General features: G+C 44.6%; 1 pseudogene; it reads left to right on the forward strand.

The window, feature by feature from the left end:
* The window catches only part of LOC135884609 (paired amphipathic helix protein Sin3a-like), a 102,541-nt pseudogene extending 91,775 nt beyond the window's left edge, over positions 1-10,766 (forward strand).
* Positions 10,767-12,572: the final 1,806 nt, after the last annotated feature.

A 12,572-nucleotide genomic window follows, 5' to 3' on the forward strand; every position in this document is an offset into this window, starting at 1 on the left:
AGTGACAGAATGGACTTCTTTCTTCTAGGCTAGGTATAAGCTGGCTGAGAGGTTCAGAATTTTGTGTATGCCTGTGTTGCATGGGGTGAAAAGAATATCTAGTTACAGGACCATAACAAGTATCAGAGAAGTTTGAGAGCTCTGAAATGTCTGGCAAGTGGTTAAATCCATGTATTAAATAAATGATGGGATGTCACAGATACCAGGGACTCTTTGGGGCAGCTGGTTACAACAGTTGAGATTTCTGTTATTTGTAACTTCTCACAAAGCAGAATTCTGGGATATTGACAATGAACTCAGACCCAGTCCTGGGACTCTGTAGGAGGTATACAGGAAAAAAAAAAGTTTGGTTTATGTTCTGTTGAATGCCCTCATCATCACCCTGGTTAGTGGGGTATAGCCATGCATTTGTGGCCTATTTAACCTTCTGTAAAATAACATAGCCACAAAAGCAATCTAAAGATTCATGGCCATTCCTGGAGAATTTTGCTATGCACGTTGTACCTCATTTGAAGTCCTTCTGAAACTTTCTGCTGTTTCAGTGGGCGATGGGCACTGAGCAGAAGCCTTACTGCCTCCAGCTTGTCTGGTCTAGGTTTTTATCCTACACCCATCAATGTGGTATCTTAGCATCTCTTAGCTTCTGTTTTGTTTTTTGTTGCTGCTAAGGTTAAAGATGAAAGAGGAAGAGTGGCGAGAAGGCCAGAGAGGATTCAACAAGGTCTGGAGGGAGCAGAATGAGAAACATTACCTGAAATCCCTGGATCACTAGGGCATCAGCTTCAAACAGAATGACACCAAGGCCCTGTATGCAATATGTGTAGGCCCTTGACACCAGAACTTGGGTTGTTGTGATGGATAATGTGAACTCTGGCCCTTCCCCCATAGGGTTTGGGGTTGTAATGAAAGAGGAAATCCAGTTCACTGCCAGTGCTTTGTACAAGGGTCTTAAAGACGTGGTAAGTTGCATATGTGAGACTCACCCATGCTCTGTGTATTTGCTCTTCCTCCCTCAGAGGCAAGAGCAGGCATCAGAAGATAATGCTGGAGTACCCATAGGCCCACACCTGTCACTAGCCTATGAGGACAGGCAAATCCTGGAGGATGCTGCTTCTCTTTATCATCCACCACGTGAAACAGCAGACAGGAATTCAGAAAGAGGACAAGTACAAAATCAAGCAGATCATGTACCACTTCATTCCGGACTTGCTGTTTGCTGGGCGGTGCGAGCTCTCAGACGTGGAGGAGGAAATGGATGTGGATGAAGCCACTGGGGCTGCGAAAAAGCACAATGGAGTTGGGGGCAGCCTCCCTAAAGCCAAGCTGCTGTTCAGCAACACAGCGGCCCAGAAGCTACCGGGGGAGAGGGGCGGAGGGGGGACGAAGTGTACAGCCTCTTCTATGTCAACAACAACTGGTACATCTTCATGCGGCTTCACCAAATCCTATGCTTGCTGCTGCTGAGGATTTGCACCCAGGCTGAGCGGCAAATCGAAGAGGAGAACCGGGAAAGGGAATGGGAGCGGGAAGTGCTAGGCATAAAATGAGACAAGAATGACAGCCCAGTGTGTGGATCTGGTACTTGATCTGTTTCCTGGTGTCTTGAGGAATCTGTGTTCCTCCCTCTCACCTGCCTTTAGGTCTTGTCTCTGTAAAATCCGGTACCTGCATTTTGGTAGTTTCCAAAATGTGAAATATAAGGATGCTGGTGGGCACTGAATGTAGCACAGCATGTTATCAAGGAGGAGATCTCTAGACCTGACCCTGGGACTTGGAACATCCTACTTCATGGGGCTGTGGGCGAGAGGCGTGGTATTTTGTATTGCTTTAACACTCCTTGCCAGCTGAATTTCTTAATTTTGGATTGCGCTATTTTTCTACCTCATGAATTTACAAGTTGGATAAAAATCTTCTCTTGCCCCAAGCTTGTTATAAACTATCTCAATGGAGGAGTCAGCCCCTGGCAATTGACAAAGCAGTCAGTTTTGGCTCTGGTATTAAAAAGTGTGTGTCCTTTTAAACTGGTGTTCAAATGATTTACCGACTAAAGAAAGCAGGGCAGGCCAAACCCAAGTAAGTCCAGGCAGTCCTATGTAGACCAGTAAAGAGCCTCCTTGATCTTCCATTTTCTGTTACAATATTCGTGTAATCTGAGTGGTCTCAGGAAATATATGTATTTAGAATTCTCCAAGGGCTGGTTTCCTTAGTGGTGATAATGCTACAGTACTAAACTGCCTATGGCTGCCTGTTTCCTGCCAGCTAAAACCAGAGTAAAGTAGCTAATTTGGATTAAAGCAAAGGAGGAAGTGTGGACAGTCTTTGTTGGCCTTGAGGGATGCAGAGGTGTTTGAACCTATAACAATTAAAAACAAACAGAAAACACAGAGAACTTTTCAAATTCCCTTTAAAATGGCATTGTTCCTTAACCAGTATTTTTAACAACTTTATTTTCATCTTCCCTTGATGCCTATACCGCAGTGATGAGTGTTAGTTCAAAACTGGGTGTACCCTGAATGGCTTTTTTCATTTTCTTCCCCTTTTTACTGTGTTTCTGCTACAGCCCACAAAACCTTTTAGAAGCTACATTGGCACATTCAGCTTTGGAAAGGCGGTAACTGTCCGTGTAGCTTGCTCTGGATAAGGTGCTGGAGAAACAGGAGACCTGGGTTCTAGTCCGAGCTCTGCTACTTAGTTACTATGTGACCTCGGGCAAGTTGCTTCCCCCAACCCCCTTGGTCTCTGTTTTACATTCTTCAAGGCGGGGACTAGTTGGTTGTGTGTCTGAATGGTGGCAAGCACAGAGGGGTCGCAGATATAGTTTGGGACCTCTGGGTGCTAGTGAAATACAAGTTAATAATAATGTGCAATGGGTATATTTCATAAGAGCCTTAGGACATATCTGCGTTCATATCTTTTTGGTGAGGTCTCTGCTTTAATGGTGTGCATAATGTTGTTTTGGTAGCAAGAACCTCTTTAGTTCTGAGAATTTTACCACCTCTGCCCTCCTCCGTGAGGCCTCTGACGGGTTACAGACCTGGCATTAATTTGAAAAGCTCTCATTTAAAGTCTTACAGTGTTGTTCCTCATTTTATTGACCATTCTGGTAATTCATCAATTTGTCTGAGACCTTCAACATGTGGCCCTTTTGCTCCCAGAACTCATAGTGGGCCTGTAGGAACTGCCTTTGTGGGGTGTTACAATGTAGTTCATGTTGCACCTTCTCTTCCTCTAGTGGATATTGATGTGGAGGATTACTACCCAGCTTTCAGAGGGGTAGCCGTGTTAGTCTGTATCAGTAAAAACAACGAGGAGTCCTTGTGGCACCTTAGAGACTAACAAATTTATTTGGGCATAAGCTTTTGTGGGCTATAACCCACTTCATCAGATGCACGGAGTGGAAAATACAGTAAGCAGGTATAAATATACAGCACATGAAAAGATGGGAGTTGCCTTACCAAGTGCAGACTGTCCTCCACTATCCAAGAGATGCCTAGTATCAGATGGGACCACATTTGAAGTGTTCTCTTGCTCTTAGAAAACCTGAAGCATTTGTAAACACAAGAACCAAAACTGTAAGGACTCTTGGAAAAGGTTCTGTATTTCTTTTGAATAACAACTTCCTTCTGGATTTCACACACGCTGGCTGGCTCTTGAAGCTGGTATATTTGTGGCTTTCAGCTGCTTGTTGTCACTTGAACTCTGTAAGCCCAAGTGTCAACTCTCACATGCTGGCTACCTCGATGATCCAATTTCTATGGAGAATTGTTAAGCACAAATTAGAGTATAAGGACAGGGCTAAAAACAAGTTCTTAATTTCAGTTTTGACAGGAAATCGGCAGTCAACCGGCTCTTTATTTCAATTTGGGAATATAATTAATAATTAGAATTTGATTTAATTATTTTTAATTTCCCCTCCACAAACAACCAACTAATCAACCTTTGGATTTGGTGTAGCGATTCCATGGCAAGAGAACTGCCTAACAAGCCCTTCCCGCGTACCTCGATGGTCTAAATCTTTGCCAGCTGTCAGGCATTTCCTTCATAATGCTCACTTAAAGGTTATTAATCCGTAGTTACTTTGTATGTGTAACTGTACTTTGCCAGCATCATTATTTATTTTAAAGGACCCAATGTTTTCCAATGGGTGTAGTAGTAATTCACAATAGAAGAGGCTACTATGTTCATAACCTAAATAATTGTTTTTTAGTTTTAATACTTAGATGGCTAGAATTTTTTTTTGCTGTGGTTTGACCAGACAGAGGTTTGAAGCAGGAATTTTTAAGGGTATGTTCATTTCTAATCTGCATTGATGGACATATTCTTTAGCTGGTTCTGAGACTTGCATGGTGCATAGTGGAGAAGAACTGGAAATCTGACCAATTCTGCCACAGCGTATATGTATGTAGGGGAGATAAAATAGTTCCTCTCTCATCAATTATAGCTTTTGACATAAGTGTTTGCATGCAAACATGTAAGTCTAGAAGTGCAGGCAAATGATGAAGGCTCAGCCTGGCTTGTTTTGATTAATGTCAAACTCTGCTTGTTGCCACATGGAGAAGTTTATTTTGGAGATTTTCTTAGTGTTCTATTTTGTCTACGGCCTGACTGCAGAAGGCAGGTTGTCCGTAGTGCACACTAGTGCAAAGCCCTCTGACTGACTTGGGTTGGGGAAAGGGGGCTACTGCAGTATACAGTGCACCAAGTCCAGAGGCATTTAAAACCACTTCACTAACTCCTCTTCTCTGTGTCCTTCCTGCTCCCAGCTTCAGCACACAGTGAGCGAGGAGATCTGCATGCAGGTGACAGAGCTTTACCTGTCGGAGAATAGCAACGGAGCTACCGGAGGCCTGCTGTCGTCACAGTCATCTCGGGCCCTTGTGGAGGCCACGTACCAGCGCAAAGCCGAGCAGCCCATGTCAGACGAGAACTGTTTCAAGGTAAAAAACCATATCTGCCTGCAGTGACGCTTGGAGGAGGACTCCTGGAGGAGCTTGCTGAGAGAGGAGGGGAAGTACGAAGGCTCGCTGAGAAAGGAGAATGGGCTCAGCTTTTCATTTTACGTAACTATCCAAATATCCCAAGGACCTCTGGACACCTGTGTGCTCCGCAGCTGTCATAGAGCTTGACAGGGCGACCTGATTGTGCATTCTAGCCTGGTGGAGCTGCCGAGTACCTGCTCTGTGACTGTCGGTCTTAACATAGCCCTTGGCGGGGCTTGCATCAGTCCAGACAGGAACTGTAGAACGAACAGAAAAAACAGATAAATATTTCTATAAAGAGTTCCTCGGAAATGGGACATTTGCAAGGAAGATGGAAAAATACGTATCCTGAAGTAAAGCTGGGATTTGTCCCTGTATTTCCCAGTGTCCCAAAGCCAGAGTAATACTGTATTGAGTGATTGCTGTCACTAGGCTTTTAATCTCTGTGTCTCCCTCCCTCCCTTGGGGTGGGTCACTGACGCTTTCCACCTTTTTCTCCATCTCATCCATTGTAGACTGTAACGGTCTCTTACTAATATTTGTCACCTATGCGTTAAATAAACCTGACTCACAGTTCAAATCAAATTCATACTTCTTGTCACTGTGAAATCAGAAGTGGCCGGGCCCATCTTGAACTAGTGAAATTCATTGATAATGGCTTTGATAGTTATAGGGCGTCTCTGTGTTCCCGCTGAGAGTCTCAAAATAAGCAGGGAAGCAAAGAATTGAAACTGCACAAATTGATCAGAAAACAGCATGCTGCTAAAAGGGGTCCAGCTCCTTGCTTTGCCTTTATAAACATCCCAATTTCGAGCAAACTCTGTGGGTAACAGAGAGATTTTGTCTGATCGTTAATAAAATACCAACCGTTCACTGCAGCAATTCATGCTTTTTTCTTCCCCCTCTCTTTAAGTATGTCATGGTTCTCTATCCAGGAATTCTCTTCTGCCCCTATATGTAGAATAATTTCTTTATCCTTTTACCCTCTGTTAGATTAGCTCCTTAGTGATCTAGAACTTTCCACTCATTGTCAAAACTCCTTCTGTGTTCAGATTGTGTAACTGGGGCTAGTATCCCCCCGTTGTTCCCAGCAAAGTGGAAGGCACAGTATTATGCTGGAGAGTTGCATAAAGTTTATTGGATTTATTTTTCTGAATAATTGGTTACTAAGTCCCCTTCCGCATTCTGCTTTGTAGCTGATGTTCATTCAGAGCAGAGGCCAGGTCCAATTAACTATCGAGCTGCTGGACACCGAAGAGGAGAACTCGGATGACTCCGTAGAGGCAGAGGTAAGAGCCGATTGTCCTTGGAGTTCAGCTGCAGCTATTAAGCATGTAAAGTTTAAATGGGGGTATAACTGGATGAAGATGGCAGAGCTGTCAGTGTTTCAGATGCTATAGTTTATGACCTGCTTCTAGTCCTACAGGACACATTGATTATGTGACACAGTGCACTCAGTGAATTGGGTTGAACAAGCCTTGTTGGCATCTCTTCTTAACAATTTCAAAAACCAGACAGTGCAGGTGCATATAGGGGGAGGGATAGCTCAGTGGTTTGAGCATTGGCCTGCTAAACCCAGGGTTGTGAGTTCAATCCTTGAGGGGGCCACTTAAGGATCTGGGGCAACAATCAGTACTTGGTCCTGCTAGTGAAGGCAGGGGGCTGGACTCGATGACCTTTCAGGGTCCCTTCCAGTTCTATGGTATAGGTATAGGTATATCCATCCATGGGGGGAGAGTGAGTGGGACCTGTGTGAAATATATGGAGTCTCCAAAGATTGCTTTTCTTTCATCCACGTCCAACCAAACCCCTTCAGAGTTGGGTTTGAATTGTTTGATTTGGCAGATGTTGGTTAACCCCTTGTGTTCTGTGCCCAATTTCAGGGTTGGTCAGACTACGTAGAACGGTACGTCAGCTCTGATTCTACCTCTCCCGAACTTCGGGAACACCTGGCCCAGAAACCGGTTTTCCTGCCAAGGTGAGTGAACAAGCTGTGGCTGTGAAAAGTGACCCACAGACCACAAGTACCCATGTCAGCAGAGGGAGAAATTCTTACTCTGTCAGTGTTGGCTATTGCAGTCTCTGGTTTGTTTTTAGTACTCTGCCACTTTAGAAGACATTAACCTGGGAGTAGCATATGGAGACACAGTGCAGCTGTTTATTGCAAGAGCCCACCCTGGGCTCCTGCTCTCCAGTGACTAAGAGAGGGCATAGTCCACAGGCAGCAGAGAGGTCAGGGTTTGGGGAGTCACCAGCCCTGTTTTTTTTTTTTTTTTTTTGGCAATCCTGCCTTTGCTTACAATAGCCCTCTAGCTGAGTGCGGAAGGTGCTGAGTCAGTGCTTTTCGCTAGCAGGAAGTTGGTTGCAAAATAGCTTTGAAAGGCCCTCACTCTCTGTAAACAGCTGAGATCAGTGGGTTGGCTTATGGTAGGCACATGAGCCTAACCGACTTTAATTTGTGACCATTCCACTCTAAGCAATACTTTGGGTTCCGAAGGGCTGGCCTGGAGCCACCAGATATGCCCAGCCTAGTGGACAGAGAATGAGCACTAATCCCAGCAGGGATTCTCTGGTTTACAGGAACCTGAGGCGGATCCGTAAGTGTCAGCGTGATCGGGAGCAGCAGGAGAAGGAAGGGAAGGAGGGAAACAGTAAGAAGTCCATGGAGAATGAGGAGAGCTTGGACAAGCTGGACTGTAAATTCAAACTGAACTCCTATAAGATGGTGCACGTCAGGGGTCGGCAACCTCTGGCACGCGGCTCGCCAGGGTAAGCACCCTGGCGGCCGGACCAGTTTGTTTACCTACTGCGTCGGCAGGTTTGGCCGATCGCGGCTCCCACTGGCCGCGATTCGCCACTCCAGGCCAATGGGGGCGGCGGGAAGCCGCGGCCAGCACATGCCTCGGCCCATGCTGCTTCCCATAGCCCCCATTGGCCTGGGACGGCGAACCACGGCCAGTGGGAGCCGCGATCGGCCGAACCGGCCGCCGCAGCAGGTAAACAAACTGGCCCGGCCGCCAGGGTGCTTACCCTGGCGAGCCGCGTGCCAGAGATTGCCGACCTCTGGTGTACATGATCAAATCAGAGGATTACATGTACAGGAGGACTGCTCTGCTGTGTGCTCAGCAGGTAGGAGTTGAGTGAAAGGAATGGGATGAGCAGCTGGTGTTTCTCTGAACCTCTTGCTCCCAAAGGGCATCTGGGGAGAGTCAGATAAAGTGTCCGGGGTGGCGGGGGAGGGGTTGTTCTCCTGTAACATTTAGTAGTCTTCATATTGCTTTGAGGACTGGACACGACATAGTTTAGTCCACTGGACGCTGTAAACTTCCTCTGAATGTTCCTGAGATGTAACCCTTCCTTTCCTCCCCCTCCATTTTCCAAACTCTCCTGTTAGAGTAGGCAGCTGTTAGCATCCTTTTACTCGTAGGTTTCTTGCCTAGGGGCACCTCACATTGGTTGGTAATCCCCCTTGTTAGGGTGGGCCTAAAAAGGGGGATAGCAAAGAACTGAAATGCTGAAAAACTGACCCGTGTTCTGACATAGCCCTCCAAGCTCATCTCATCAAGGAGCTGTGCTTCGTCCCTGCAGTCACTGAGAGTGGGAGTCTAGGGTTGCTCCCGGGCAGCGGAGCACTGCAAACGAATATACCAGCTGCTTGAAAGTGCTGGGTCTGGGACTAGGATAGCCGCAGTGATGTCATAATTACAGAAAGGTCCAAGGTGGATAAAAATTGGAAGACCTTTTTTAAAAATTAAATAAAATTCCTTTTTAAAATTTTTTGTTACTTATAAGTTTTTCTTTTATAAAAATGAGCCAGTTTAAAATGAAATCAGAATTTAATACAAAATATGTTGAGGCCTAAACTTAGAAGATTATAATAAGACATTTAAATAACAAATAAATATGCTGAATCCATGACCCTCTCTTAAAAAACAACAACAAAAAAAACCCCTTTGAATTAAAGGCTTCATTTCTATATAAAGAAAGAGTCAGGGAAAGCATCTAACTTTTGAGGTCAAGTTTCAAAAATATGGTACAGTTGGTTAGCGTAGGTAATTTAGGAGATTGTCTTCTTTTCAAGAGACATAAGCGAGACTAGAAATTTAAGCCCCAGTTACTTTCACTTAGGCATATTTGAAAATTTTCCCAGACCAACCTGAAATAATCAGTTTAATTCACTGACTACAGTTAATCCCTCTATTTAATAAATTATTTAATTGTCAATGTGAAGCATCTTTTGATAAGAGAAGTTTGTGTCTAAAACATTTAAGGTTGTCTTGTCTAATACAAATACATTTTATATACTATTTTGGTTGTTTAAATTCCAGTTACCATTCTAATGCAGGTTGACACAAAACATGAGCAAAAAGTTAATTATCTAGTAAATAAGCAATATATCGTTCACCATTTTCTAACATACTAAAAGTGTTTGGTTAATAAGAATCTGAAAATATAGTTATGGTGTACACTTCTAGGTAGCAAACAGATGTACCAAATCTACTGTAACGTGTCTATTTAGTTGTAAGTCAAGGTGTTTTAATGGGTATATCAACTAATGAGTGCATCTTTCTTTAGAAAACAGCTGAAATACAAATGCTGATTTAAATCAGTCCACCCTGGAAATGTCACAATGCATATTTTCCCAGGACTCAGAAGTTCAGGTTCTAACAGAATAGCACAGCTATGGGAATATGTGTAGTAGTTACTGGGACTGACTACTGTAATTAAGTCAGTGTTAAACTTAACTAACCCTTTATTAAATTACTCATAACTTTACTCCGATTCCTTTTTGGTTTGAAATTTCTTAGGCTCTGTTTCGGTCCAAAAATAACTTTATTTTAGTGGGGGTGCCGTGTGCATGCGTGCATGTGCTGTGAGAGGTTGGGAACAAATATATCCGTCTCAGCACTCCCCTCGTCTATTCCAGCTGGAATTCTTGCACGCACGTGAGACTGTTTCTGTATTGTTTTTTATAAACCCCTGCATTGAAGGCTGAACACAGTCTTGCATCACCTGACACTGCCATTAATCAGGGAAAAGATATGAGAAGCTTAGCATTATTGCAGCGTTAGGGTTCTAATCAAGCAGTCAAGTCAGGAACTTCTGGAAATTACTTCTGTTGAGTGTTTAATTCTGCTCTGGTGCACATGTATGTTTTGTGTGTCCCTGTTTTGATCATTAGTAGAGTGTTGAATCCATTTCATACGATATACAGGATATACACTGTGGCAGAGTTAACATTCTAGTTCAGAGTTCAACAAACATTTGATGATTTTTGAATTTGATGACTTCTGAGCACTTGATTTCACGGACTTAATTTTCATTAACACTAGGCTTTTGGGGATTTCCAGTTGGGGAATAAGGATGGCTGTGCCTGCTTGTTCATACACTGCCTCCAATTTACTGACGCTTTCCCTTGATCAGTCGGCAAGGGTCAGTGTTCGTATTGCCAGTTCCCCAGCAGAGCTAAACATCTCAAATCTGTTGGCCTAGGGAAGTGGATTTGTTTTCGCTTTTTAAGTGTTTCGTGATCTTTTGTCTCTCCCATTTCTGTAGTCCCATGAAAGAGTGAGCAAGCGGCTGCACCAGCGGTTCCAAGCCTGGGTGGACAAATGGACCAAGGAGCATGTGACCCGTGAAATGGCAGCTGAGACAAACAAGTGGCTAATGGGAGAAGGGTTGGAGGGTTTGGTGCCCTGTACCACTACCTGTGATACAGAGACCCTGCACTTTGTGAGCATTAACAAGTGCCGTGTCAAATACGGCACAATATTCAAGACACCGTAAAGTCCCTGAGCGAGGGAAGATCACGTGGTGTGTGTATGTGTGTGCGTATCAAGGAAACGAGGAAGATGCCTTTCTCCCCACACTGTGTATCTCCGTAACATGGCCAGTTGACTAGTGCACAGCTGGTACAGCCTGTCACCAGCGGGATTCGGTTTAGGAAAACGGATCTCTACAAACCTAAGCTGGAACTGTTGCCAACAGGCCTCTGACTTCAGCGTGCACTGTGGAGGGAAGGACCCTTTTCAGAACTGAGTGATCCTAGAGAAATGCAGCTAGCTCATATGCACCAGCACTTTTGAGACTAACTCCTCAATGGCCTGAACTTCAAGGGAAGAGAACTGGATGTTGCATACATCCTGACCGGAGTGGTGCATTTAAAGTTATATGCTCAGATATGTCGTGAAACCCAGAGGTGCCTATCACAACTGGATTCTCCTCTGTTAGACTGCTGCAGGTTTGCCAGGATCTCACCCGGGGTCACCCAGCTCTGCAGTCCGGCTGTCGAGAACAGCATCTCCTGGATCTGACCCTCGACTCCTCCCTCCTTCACCCTGCTGGACTCCTGATTCAACCAGCTCAGATTGGTCTGTCCTTTCTAGTGCCAGCGGGATTGTTTTGTACCTACTTCTTTACTAGTCTCTCCTAGTGCCATGCACCAGCTTTTCACACACATACGCACACACAGCAGAAACAACACAATTTTAACATGTTCCCCTTCCTTTTTTGTAAATAAATGTACATATTGTCAATTCTTTCACTTTTTTTATTAAAGGAAGTATGCTTGATGTGCTAGCATAACTGTACCAGCTTCTTGTGTACCATAGTACCAGGTGGCTTGAGAGTTAGTACCAACAAACAGACCTATGGAGACATTTATTACACTTTTTACCAAAGGGAGTTATCGTTGTAGTGCTTTTGTGTGGAAACTGTTCTCTCCTTTCTTTTGTAAATAAAAATACATCTTGGTTCTTATTGAGGAAGACACTCGCTCACCCACGGCCCTGCTCCTGTTCTGAAAGGCACCATGCAGCATGCAGTTTGCAGTGCGGAGAGGGGACATTTGACCATTTTATTATTGGCTTCATAATCTGAAGTGTTGCTGAGCTACCTAGCTGGGGTTGATTGTGCTTATGTATTTTCCCTCTCAGTATTGGAGAAAACATCCTAAGTACCAAACCAGTATTTCATTAGAGCTGCTTTGTGTATGTATCTATGTCTAGGTCTGTGTCTGTGTGTGAGAGAGAACGGCAAGGCGGGTAGGCTGTGTGATGCATTTCACTAGTGAAATCCACAAATGGGATATATATATTTTTTAAGCATAGAAGTTTAGTGCTGGCAGATATTTAAGCATTGGAAGATTTTGGTTTTCAGACAAGTTGGCATGGACTTCGTAAGCCACGACAGACCCAACTGCACTGTCTCTCCTCCTCAAAGGAGGCAGCCTTTCCTTGCACAAAACAATGCTGCCAGTTGTGCCCGAACAGCTTCCGTTGTCCCAGCTGGAGAGCTGTGAATGCAGCTTTGCTGCTTTTCAAAGTCCACTTCTGAAATCTGTCCCAGAGATTTCAAGACAACTGGTTGTCCCCTCAGAACTGAGCTCTCTTACCTTCCCCGGCAGAGAGATGGAGAAATTGGGGAGAGAGGGTCGGGGGAGGGCAATCGCTCCAGCCTTTGTGCAGCCTGGGAGAGCAGAGTGGTGAAAATGCATGGCCTATAAGGGTCACTAGTCATTGGCAGCCAATGTACAGAGAGTAATTCCAGCCATTGTGATGAATGGGAGCCTCCTATGGAGAGCGGAAAAGAGAG

The sequence above is a fragment of the Emys orbicularis genome, chromosome 10, assembly GCF_028017835.1.
Source record: "Emys orbicularis isolate rEmyOrb1 chromosome 10, rEmyOrb1.hap1, whole genome shotgun sequence".
In the NCBI taxonomy this organism is placed as follows: Eukaryota; Metazoa; Chordata; order Testudines; family Emydidae; genus Emys; species Emys orbicularis.